Source organism: Equus asinus, chromosome 16 (assembly GCF_041296235.1).
Source record: "Equus asinus isolate D_3611 breed Donkey chromosome 16, EquAss-T2T_v2, whole genome shotgun sequence".
NCBI lineage: Eukaryota > Metazoa > Chordata > Mammalia > Perissodactyla > Equidae > Equus > Equus asinus.
In genome coordinates, this window is record NC_091805.1 from 49,175,984 (window position 1) to 49,186,349 (window position 10,366).

Below are 10,366 nucleotides of genomic sequence, written 5' to 3' on the forward strand. Positions count from 1 at the left end.
GTTTGAAAACACCTTAAGGAATCTTAAGAATCTCAGTAATCAGTGAACGGGCTATCTATATATCAACCATAGCAACTGCAGGCCTCACACACACGCACTCAGAACGCTTCTGCGAGTGGGGGTATATGAGAAGTTAACAATTCTCCTATGTCTCGCTTCTTCTTTCTCTGTCTTTCCCCCTGCTATCTTTAATCCGCTTGCATCACGTGAGACATACAAGTAGTTGGGAAGTGTTAAACTCTGACAGTAAAGTAAAATCACATTTAAAGGCAAATGTTTAACCAATCATGTTCAAACACAAGTTAGTGAATGAAGAGTTTTAGGCTCAAAGAGCCAAATATTCTTCATTCCTGAGAAATCTGATCAGTTTCTCATTCTGGTGAGTATTTTTACATTGCACTTTGCTGCCACAAACCAAGCGGGTGTACCTTTTGAGAGTTGATTTATTGCTAAAAGATTTGAAATGGGACACTGAAAGAAAACATTTTGACTGCACGTATTTTTCAAAAATATGTCCATGAGAAAGAAGCCAGGTGTCAGTTTCCAAAGAGGGGAATGTTCTCTTGGAGGTGCTGTACAGCTGAGTCCACACACGTCATTTCTTGTTCTTTAACAGATTGTGTGGTGTCATCACTGTGTTGTCTTGTTGAGGTTCAGGAAGCTCACTCAGTGGTATTGCAACATCCTCATAAGGCAATTTGTCTTCTAACCAAGCCTTGTCAATCAAATCCAAGATCCTTCCATCTCTCTGTGCCTCACAGTCCATTCTCCTGCAGCTTTGATCAGATGGCACCAGGCCCACCACAGCACTCATTTCCACTGAGCCTACTCTGTTGATTTATGTCCCCTCTCATGCTTCCTCCACTGTCCTACATCTTGACTCCTGCATCTAAGCTACCATCAGATTGGAGCTGGGGCCTCATCTTTGCTTAGTGAGGACTTGCAGCTGTTGGCTCCTGTGTCGGGTAGCGTGGGGTGAGCAGTAGTGGCGGGAAGCAATTGGCTTCTTTTCCTGGACCTCATTATTCATCCAACCATCATTATTTTACATCAACTATTTAACAGGCACTGGTCTTGGGGGCACAAAGATGAATTTAAAAGGGACTCACCTGCAAAGATCTCACAGTCTATGGGGAGAGAGATAGACAGAAATGGGTGATTACAACCCAATATGAAGGAGTAGCAATGGAGACAGGCCCAGGGAATGATGGGGGCAGTCACAAAGGGCAGCTGTCCCACAATGGCAAACAGAAAGAGCCATCCATGTCTTCCTCCAGCTCACACCCAATGGCATTTTCAAGTCTTCATTCTCCCCGCAGTATTCAAGACTATTGATGAACCCCTTTGTATTTTCAATTTATTTTTAATTTCAATTAAAAAACTCAACTTATGAAATATTTCAAGCATGCATCAAAATACTGAAAGTAAGATAATAGAAGCTCAAGTGGTGGTTTAGTGTGATGGTTAAGAGCACAGACTCTAGAACTGAACTGCCTGAGTTCAATGTCAACACTCCCTCCTACCCACGTGTGACATCGGCAGGTTATCTTCCCACTCTGCACCCCGGCTTCCTCCTCCATGAAGTAGGGACAGTCATACCCACCTTGTGAGGTTGCTGTGAGATTAAGGGAATTAGCACTCATAATGTCCTAGAACAGCCCCCGGCATGCTGTGGACATATATAAGCGTTAGCTTTTATGGTTTCTAGCAGACGCATCAGCATTTATTTGTAGTCAAGCTGCCTGCATGTGAATTCCGTCCAGCTCGACTGCCTGGTAACAGTATAATCTTGAGCAAGTTATTTAACCTTTTTGTGCTTCAGTTCCCTTATCTGTAAAAATGTAGATTGTGTTGGAACAACCCCAGACTGGTTTAAAGGATTAAGTCAGTCAATACCTGTAAAGCTCCCACAACAGTTCTGACATATAGTAAGCTCCTGGCAAATATTGGCTATTATTACAAAATAGAAACTGTGTACCCTCACTCAGTCTTAACAGCTACTAACGTTTGTCATATTTGCCTCAGATCTTTTTTTTTTTCAATTAAATAAAATGTTACAACTAAGTAGGAGCTGCCATCTTTCCTCCCCATCCCCTACTGTCCATCTCCAGGGCTATGCACTCTTTTGACCACGATGTGTCTCCTGCCTGTCCATATGGCACTTCTTTTATATTATAAATAAATAAACAAACAAGTCTGTATTATATGTCAACAGACAACGTATAGATCTGTTTTTATGTGTTAAGCTCTCTATAAGTGGTATCAAACTGCATATATTCATCCGCAACTTGGCTTCTCCCCTCCTCCCCAACTCCCTGTGCTTCCTCCACCCAAGTTTGTTTCTGCGATTTATCTATATTCTAGTTTATTCATTCAACACTCCTGTAGTGTACACCATTAGATGCAAAATCCAGAGTTCACTAATCTATTCTCATAGGATGGACAGTTAGGTTTTTTCCTAGTTTCTGCTACAGCAAATGATGTTGCATCAACCCTCTTTGTGCTGCACAAATGTGTCTTTGAGAAGATGCATTGTCTTAGGGAATCCTCACAGTAATTCTGCAAAGTAGGTGGCAGAGTAGAATGATTAAAAGCAGGGACTCTGGTGCCAAATACCTGAACTCAAATGCCAGCTCCTCCACACACCAACAGCAGGGCTTTGAGAAAAATCACTTAACATCTTGGTGCTTCAAGTTCCTCCTGTATAAAATAGAAGTGAAAATTGTACTTCTTTGTTGGGCTATGTGGAAGATTGAGTGAGTTATGTAAAACTCTTAGAACAGTGCCCGGCACATAATGAATGCTATGTAGGCATTATAATTAGGCAGTTTTAACTTTTTCACAGAAGGAGGAACAGAGGTTTGGAGAAGCTAAGGAACATTTGCAAATTCACCCAGTTAAGTTGCATGCAACCCTGCAGAGGTGTGGACCGGAAGTTAGGCATACCTGACATAGCAAGCCCCCAACCCATGCCCTTTCCAATATGCAACATCTTCCTGATGTGGAACTTAGTGTTCATGCAATAACTGTCTCTCAGTATGATTGACTCAGCCTAGGAGACCCGGAGCCAAGAGCCAAATCATTGTACACCCTCACTCTTTCTGAACCTCCATCGTGTATCTTCAGTGTCATCAGAAACTTGTCACAAGACTAATGAATGGTCCTTCTAACTGGTTTCCCTGCTACTCATGGCAGCCATCTGTTAAAATGTAAATCAGGACATAGGGGCAAAGGCAATACAGTGGAGCAAAGATAGTCTCTTCAGCAAATGGTGCTGGAACAACAGGACATCCACAGACAAAGAACTGAATCTAGACACAGACCTTACACCCTTCACAAAAATTAACTCAAAATGAATCATAGACCTAAAGGTAAAGTGCAAAACTATAAAACTCCTAGAAGATAATATAGGAGAAAACCCAGATGACCTTGGATATGGTCTTGCCTTTTTAGATACAACACCAAAGATATAATCCATGAAAGAAATAATTGATAAACTAGACTTCATTCAAATTAAAAAATTCTTCTCTGCGAAAGACAATATCAAAAGAATTAGAAGACAAGCCACAGACTAGGAGAAAGTATTTGCAAAAGATACATGTGATAAAGGACTGTTATCCAAAATATTAAAATTCAACAATAAATTAAATAAGAAAACAGTAACTCAACAATAATACACAAAAATTCAACAATAAGAAAAGAAACAGCCTGATTCAAAAATGGGCCAAAGACTTTAACAGACACCTCAGCAAAGAAGATAAACAAGAGGGCAAATAAGCATGTGAAAGGATGCTCCACATCATATGTTAGCAGGGAAATACAAATTAAAACAATGAGATACCACTACACATCTATTAGAATGGCCAAAATCCAAACACTGACAACACCAAATGCCGGTGAGGATGTGGAGCAGCGAGAATTGCTGGTGGAAATGCAAAATGGGGCAGCCACCTTGGAAGACAGTTTGTTGGTTCCTCACAAAACTAAATATATTATTACAATATGATCCAGGAATAGCACTCCTTGGTATTTACCCAAAGGTGTTGAAAACTTACGTCCACACCAAAATCTCCGTAGGAATGTTTATAGCAGCTTTATTTGTGATTGCCAAAACCTGGAAGCAACCAAGATATTCTACAGTAGGTGACGGATAAACAAACTGTGGTGCATCCAGACAATGGAACATTATTGAGAGCTAAAAAGAAATGAGCTATCAAGACATTAGAATACAAGGAGGAACCTTAAATGCATTTACTAAGCGAAAGAATCTGAAAAGGCTACATACTGTATGATTCCAACTATATGACATTCTGGAAGAGGGAAAACTATGAAGACAATAAAAAGATCAGTAGTTGCCAGGTGTGAAAGAGGGGAGAGATAAATAGGCAGAATACAGAGGATTTTTAGGGCAGTGAAAATACTCCATTTCGTATTATAATGCTGGATCTATGTCATTATATATTTGTCCAAACCCACAGAATGTACAACACTAAGAGTAAACCCTAAGATAAACTATGAACTTTGGGTGACAATTGTGTCAATGTAGGCTCATCCTTGGTAACAAACGTCCCATTCTGGGGAGCAATGTTGTTAATGGGGGCGGTTATGTATATGTGGGGGCAGGGGTATATGGGAAATTTCTATACCTCCTCCTCAATTTTGTTGTAAATCTAAAACTGCTCTAAAAAAATAAAATCATTTAAAAATGTAAATCAACCCCTATCACTCTTCTGCTCAAAACTCTCCACTGGTTTCCCATCACACTCAGAATGAAACACAAATTCCAGACTATGATGTGCCAGGCACTCAGGATGTGCTTCCTGACTTCCTGTCTCCCTTATCTCTTCCCCTTGCTCTCGTCACACTGGCCTCTTTGTGTCCTTGAACCTGGTATGTCATCCCACCTCAGGGCCTTTGCATCTACTGTTCCTTCTTCCTAGAATCCACTTGCCTTGGATCTTTACATGTCATTTCCTTATTACACCCAGGTCTCTGCTCTGATGTCACCTTCTGCAAGAGGTCTTCCCTGAACTCCCAAAGAGCTCTCTCACCCCTTATCTGCTTTTCCTTTCCAGCCAATCAGAGCCAATGCTGCCAATGGCTCTAGAGCAGGTATTTCTGTTGCTGGATCTTTGGGAGGTCCTGGGGGCCTGGAGAGGGGGCTGACATGGCCAACATGTGGGAGAGCAATGGAGGACCATTTAAGGTAGCAGCTATTTGCCTGCTCGTAGAGATGTCTTTCGGTAGTGTGACCACCACAGCTGCATCGGTCCATACCCCTGTGTCACTAGGGCCCAGAGCTGTGCCCAGCAGAGAGTAGGCACTCGAGAAATATTTAATTGATTAAGTAAAGAAAGAAAAATGGACAGCAAGAGCAACCATTTGAGGTAAGGGAATCCAGACGGTTAGCCTGAAGCATGAAGGAGGAAGGTGGAGAGGTGCTCCTGGCCATTGGGATTTGACGCTGGAAGCTGGGGGAGCAGAGAGGGACCGTTCTCCTCCTCTCTGGTGCCCACTTCTTATCTACCAAAGGAAAAAGCTCTCATTGTCCACCGCAAATTGCTCCTCTGGTCTGTGGTGGCCACTGCTGACTTTGCCTTTGGGGTTGGCCTGCTCCTCCTGCGATCTGGTTTAGCTCCATAATGTGCCATTCCCTCCATAAGGGTGGCAGCAGAGGAAAATGTTGAGGGGGGGGGGGCCCTGCTCTGCCTGTGTTGCCTGCACCACCACCCATGGCTCTGAAGGCATTCAGGGTGCACTCAGGGCGTGTCGGGGTGCACCCAGGCTCCTCTGCTCAGAAGGGCCCTACACTTGGTTTAATGCTTTGCTGTTGCCATCTTGAGAGTCTTAATAATTTTTGAACAACGAGCCTACATTTTCATTTTGCCCTGGCCCTGCAAATTATGTAGCTGGACCTGAGGGTACCATTCCTGTAAAATAAGAAAATAGCTTTCCCAAGTTGAACCCCATCCCCAAGCAGACTAAGATTTCTCATCGCAGGAAACAGCTGAGCCCTGGGCCTTTCTGCCTAGCAAAGTGGGGCCCATTACCCAGCTTTATACCCTCAGGTGGCCACAGGAAATTAGGCAGAAGTTTTAAAGAGCTGCTTTTCCATGTCTCAGGCTGAGCTCTTCATTTTATTCTCCCTGAGCGGAAAGGGAACAGTAGAAGGATTCATGATTCTCTGGTATAAAGAGCTGTCCCCAGAAGTCCAGATGGCTGGAGAGCATGGGGAATGGTCTGTGCATGCGCACATGCACTCCCCCCGCCAGGGTTTTGTTTTTATGTGTTGGTTTGTTGCTGATTGGATGGAGATGTCCTGACAACTGAATTCTGGCTTCTCAGGCTCTGGGAAGCCAAAGAGCTTCGCCACAGACACTTGATTTTGCTTCCTAAGACCCTCAGGTGAGGCAGGAGAGAGAGGAAGACTGAGCTTCAGGCTGGAGCTGAGTGGTGTTCCAGTTTCTTCCAGTTACTGTGTTTTTCCAGGGACTGTGAAACCCTCAGAGGCAAGATCTGTGCTTCAACTGTCTCAGTATCCTTAGCACCAAGCATAGTGCCTTGAAAATGGCATGCCTCAATAAATGTTACTTTTTAACCAATTAATTAAGCCCTGGCCCATCCAGCAGCTGCTCCCTGAGCCTTTCTTTGCTATGTGGCAGGCACAGTACGAGGCTATGTGGGTACAACCGTGAGGTGCACTTCTCCCCTGGGTTTCAGACTGTGCGTCCAGATCTCTTAGTTGACCTCAAAATCAACATGCCCAAATGTGGGTTCGTGTGCCTTGGCCAAGCCTGGTCCCCAACCCATGTTCCCCACCGAGTGGACAGCACCATTACTCAGAGAGGTAATGTAAAGCAATGATTGGAGCACCGGAGCCAAAGTGCCTGTGTAGGGGTATTGGCTAAGCTCCTTAGTTGACTGTGTTACTCTACTCTCTGTGCCTCAGAGAGCTCAGTGACAAGTGAATGAGCTAATGCGTGTAGAATCATGTGTGCTAGCTATTATTAGCACCCATTCAGGTACTCAAGCCAGAAAATCAGGAGTCAGGTTTGATACCTCCTTCTCCTCCAGCCTGCGTCCCCATGTCCTGTTACGGTAACTTCTCAATGGTTGAGGAATCCGTTCAGTGCTCTCCATCTTTATCACTGAAGTCCTGGTCCAAGCCACCATCACCTGTCAACTGGACTACTACAATCATCCACATTTGGTCTTTTCACTTCCACTCTTGTCTAGTCTGTTCTTCATACTACAGCTAAATTGATCTTTCCAAAACACTGATCTGATCCTGTCACCATGCCTACAAGATCGTCAAAGTTTCCAACCTCTGCTCACGCCACAGTCCCCTTTGCTCTCTGCTCTACCAACAGGGGCCCCGTTGACATTTTGAACCAGATCATCCCCTGTTGTGGAGGATTGTCCTGTGCATTGTAGGATGTTTAGCAGCATCTCCGACTTCTACCTACTAAATGCCAGTAGCAATTCTCTCCCTAAGTTGTGACAAAAAAACCATTTTTGGACATGGCCAAATGTCACGTAGAGGGCAAAATCACCCTCATTGAGAATCTTTGCTGCAAAGTGCTTCTTCTCTCCCGAAACAAGAGAACAGGCTGCTCCTTCCGCCTAGGGCTCTCTCTGGGTCTTGCCCCTGTTCCTAGTTAATCCCTTCTTGGCCTTGGAATGTCCATTCCATCATCACTTCCTCAGGAGAAGCTTCTCTGACACCCCTGCCTCCCTGGTCCTCCATCATAAACTCTCCTAATGTTGAGTACCACTCTCGTGTGGTCCTTAATCCATAGTAATCAAAACAAATGGTTACCAACATAGTTGTAACTTTCCTTTTACTTGTATGACTATTTGATTAACATCTGTCTCACCCAACAGACTGTAAGCTCCATGAGGGCAGGGACTGGACTGGTTTTCATCGTCATTGTGTCCCCAGGATACATTGATGCCTGATTCCTAGTGCCTGCCACACAGTAGGCAGCCCATCAACATATGCTGAATTAATAAATGCATGAAGATACAGCCCCTGCCCACAGAGGGTAGCTTTCTAGGGAGGAGACAGATAAGTAAACAAGCAAATTCAACACAAAATTCTGTGATGAAGTAGTTATACACTGAGAGCACAGAGTACCCAACACAGTCTCAGGGAGGTCGGGGTGCTTCTGGAGGAGGTAGTATCCTGGATCCCATGAGGAGATCTGAAGGATATTTAAGAGTTAAGTGAATGAGGGATAGAAGAGAAAACATGGGGAAGTAGGGGCTCCAGGTAGAAGGATCACCTTGGGCAAAGACTTAGAAGTGAGACTCCATGGCTCTCCAGTCCCTCCTTGTCTAACTCTTCCGCCACCCTCTTTCTAACTCCTGCTCATCCCAGGCTAAGGCCTTACTTAGTGACCCCAGCAGAACGAGGTGGGAGTGGAGGCAGGGAGAGAACCCTGCTGGTTCCCAAGTAGGGTGACCAGCCATCCCAGTCTGCTCAGGACTGTCTTGGTTTTAGCATTGAAAGTCCCACATGCTAAGAAACCTCTGGTCCTTGAACAAACCAGACAGCTGGTCACCCAGCTCCGGGTTTGTTCATGGCCATCCAAGCCACCTGGAAGGAGCAACAGGGCTTCTGACCACCTTGGAATGGTCTCTGGACTGGGGCGCAGACACCTGCGTTTGGTCTCAGCTCCCTTCCTCACCAGCCCGGTAATTCCGGAGCAGTACTGTCTCCCTCTCCTTCAAAGGCCCCCCGCCTCACACGGCTGCTGCCAGGGCCTCCATGAGAGAATGGCTATAAAAATGCTTTGTAAACTTCGAAGTGTAAAGAATTTCTATGATCATTCCTCTCTGGATCGTTCAGGTCTGGACGTCCTGGAAATCCCTGCAGGGCCCATCGAGGACTCAGGCAGGCTGCTCAGGTCACTCTCTGCTGTGAGTGATCTGCCCTCTAGGCAGCCACAGCCAAGGCCCCTTTGGACAGCTGGTCTGCCTCCTGGACTCCAGTCCGGCCGTCTCCTCTCAGCTTGCGCTTCCTTTTCCTTTCACTGGGTAACAAACACATTTAGAGTTCAGAGAAATGAAATCTGTCTATAAACGCTTGTCTGAGGGAGAAAACTTCCCATTCCCTTAGAGAGCTTGCATGCCACAGAGCAGAGCTTCCCAGCGTGTTCCTAACGCATGGGAGGCCTTAAAGCCAAGAGGCGAACACATTGGGTGGGGCCCTCCTCCTGTGAAAGCAGGAGCCTGCATCCTCTCCTCTAATCTCTTCCTGGAAACCTCCTTTTCTCCCGCAGCCCAGGGCTGTTTACTCCGGTTTACCTCCCAGCTGGGTGGTTCGAATCCACTACCTCTCAGACACCCAGGCAGTGAAATAAATCCGGAGAGGCCGGGGCCAGTTCTATGGTTTGTGGCTTCCGTGAGTGCTAAGTGGGCCTGACAGTAGCTGGTTGGGCCTTGGGACAGGGTTGCCAGAAAAAACACGGGATGCTCAAATATTGCGTGGGTCATACTTATCCTAAAAAGTAGAGTTGTTGTTCAAATTTAACTGCGCATCTTGCATTTTGACTCTCTAAATCTGATAATCCCACATTGGGAGCCCTTTTCTGAGTCCACGTTTTAGTTTCTGAGTGGGAAAGGCTCATGCCCTTAATTTCCTGCTGAGATTCTGGGTCCAGGCTTTTTGCTCCTGCCCCCTGCTGCATGGGTCAACAGATTCCCAGGCATTATCGGGGGGCTCCAGAAGTAACCTGCTCCAAGGTCTATACCTAATGAGGAGATGAGAGAGCTGAAAGTGGGATTGGAAGGCAGTCAAACTGGGGAATCTCACAAGATCTTGAAGAGAGCACCTATAGACATAGAACTCATGATTGTGGTCGGGTTAAGTGAGCGGTTCTTCCAGGGAAATATGTGTGAAAGGTCCTTTGGCTGCCGAGACACTGGAGGTGGGAAGGGTAGGCATCATTCCTTCCACAACAAGTCTTTTGCCCCTGGGGTTTTGGCTACTGCCAAGAGTGGAGCCTCATGTATCTATCTGCATCCAGGAATTTGCAAGAGCCCTGGGAGAAAGATGTTGGGGTTATAACCTCTTTTTCTGGACTTTTGATATAATTAAGGCTTATGTGATGAACTAGGTGGGCTTGGCTGAGGCCAGACAGTAGGAAAAGCAATGTGGGGGGACCCCATGAGGACACTCTCCACAAAGGAAGGAGGGGGAAGAAACAGGCTAATGAAGCAGAGTGCTAGTTCTAGGCATAGTGTGCAGCTGATAGGGGAACCCATTTTGACCCTGGCCCAACTGGGGGTCTTGGAGAGTGGGGAAAAAAGGCTATGTGTGTGAACTAAAAGAGCTGTGCCATTAAGAGTTGTACACTTAGGG

General features: G+C 45.5%; 1 pseudogene; it reads right to left on the reverse strand.

Moving 5' to 3' along the window:
• Positions 1–441: 441 nt before the first annotated feature.
• LOC106835709 (anaphase-promoting complex subunit 13 pseudogene) lies at positions 442–1,026 on the reverse strand (annotated as a pseudogene).
• Positions 1,027–10,366: the final 9,340 nt, after the last annotated feature.